Below are 1,936 nucleotides of genomic sequence, written 5' to 3'. Positions count from 1 at the left end.
TGAACTATGTTTATACTTAAAACAAGGATACTCAAGGTCACTTGAAGCATATCCTTGACAGCAAAGTGTGGAGATAATGATTTTCTTATGATCTCCTCTCTGTCATGCAGCATTTTGCTGGTTTTAGACTGTCTGGATATTCACCATGTGTGGCTACTAAAAGTCTTTTGTATGATTAAATGAATGTTAATCCAGCTCAGGACTGGCACATTCAGTTACCCCTAAGGCCAGATCCAGACATGCAGGCACATGAGGTTTGTGGCACTGCAAACCTCTTTGTGGCACCACAAACCACACACTGGGCATGTTAAAATGTGCCCATGCTGCAGATTTGCAGTACAGGGGCAGAATTTGCTACTGGGAAATCCCGGTAGGAAAAAAAATGCCACGAAGAAAAGCAGCACAGCACCACACCACAGGAGCATGCACCAGCCGACACAAAGGTTTGGTCCTCCAGGAAGATGCTGTGGCTGCTGGCCAGAGCATCTCCCCTCCTTTAGTTCTGCCTTGACTTCTCCAGCATGCTGGGAGCCAGGAGAGCTGGGGAAAGGGCAGTTTGCCTGAAGTGGGGCATTTTGCCCCGCACCAAAGCGCACATGTGGGGGGGGGGGAGGGGCGCAGTGGCAAAAAGTAGCAGCACAGATTTGTGCCCCTGCTATTTTTGTCACTGCAAGCACATGGCCCTGTATGTGGGGACACACCCTAGGTGTATAAAGCTGAGATGGCCAGTCTTCTGACTCTTGTGTTGTTATTCCTAGCTGGAAAGTGTATTCAACCACAGCTATAATCATGTACTGGTGGTCTTCTGGTTCTCAACACTAACACTAATCCAATAGACAGGCATTGTGCCTACTGGTGAAGGAAAGGCCTTTCACTCTAGAATCTAGTTCCATTTTAGACAACAATGGAGTCAATGAGGCAAGCTTTATAATCAGGTACAGACACATTCATAGATCTTATTTCCTTTATGACATTTTCACATTTTAACAGTATATGCCAGAAAAGGTTATATGAACAGGGGAAGATTAGAATGCAAAATTCACAGGCACTAGTGACTACCAGAAGGATTAACTGGATGGAAAGAGAGGCTTAGAAACCTCAGTTTGGAAAGGCAAAGGACATGGGACATAATTATCCAGAATGCAAATCCTATGTGAATCTCACCATGGTAGACATTTTCACTAAATGACAACCTGGAATAAGGTGCTGCAACTCCAGCAGTTTTAGGAAGCAGACAATTTAGCAAAGGTTCATCAGTGAATAGAAATTTAGACATGTAGGATTAATGAAGAAAAGAAATTTATTATGTGAGTTGTTTGTTTCTTGTTGATTAGGTTTTTTGGCCTAAGGTACACTTTTGTTTATGTGAAACAGATGATCATCTGAACCCCAGCCTCAGTCATTCCAAGGACAAGGTCATTACAAGGTTATAAGAAGTTGAAGCTATCATGTTTTGGCAACAGAAATTGCTGTTAGCAAGGCACAGATAGCTCTGATGTAGAGCCCTAAAATGATGGAAAATACCATCAGAGTGATCTTTCCCATCAGCGTGATTATCTATGATCTTAGTCATGTAAAGCAGTGGTTTTCAGCCTTTTTTTCATTTGCAGACCCCTAAAAAATTTCATATGGGGGTGCGGGCCCCTTTCAAAATTTTGAGGAGGTGTGGACTCCTTTGAATTGTAAATATGGGTATTCACATACTTTTGATTGATCATAGTCATCTTTCGTGGATCCCTTAGAGACAGTCTGTGGACCTGCAGGGGTACACAGACCAGAGGTTGAAAACTACTGATGTAAAATACAGATTGAGCTGTTAGATTAAATGTCTTGATCTACAACTATCAGGGGACTCTTGTCAGAACTTGGGAGTTTCCAACTCTGGAAGAGCCGTCAAGAAAAATATTTATTTTTACTTTTGAATAAAATATGGGCA

This window comes from Alligator sinensis, unplaced genomic scaffold (genome assembly GCF_000455745.1).
Source record: "Alligator sinensis unplaced genomic scaffold, ASM45574v1 scaffold499_1, whole genome shotgun sequence".
NCBI lineage: Eukaryota > Metazoa > Chordata > Crocodylia > Alligatoridae > Alligator > Alligator sinensis.
Note: the sequence above shows the minus strand (reverse complement) of the source record.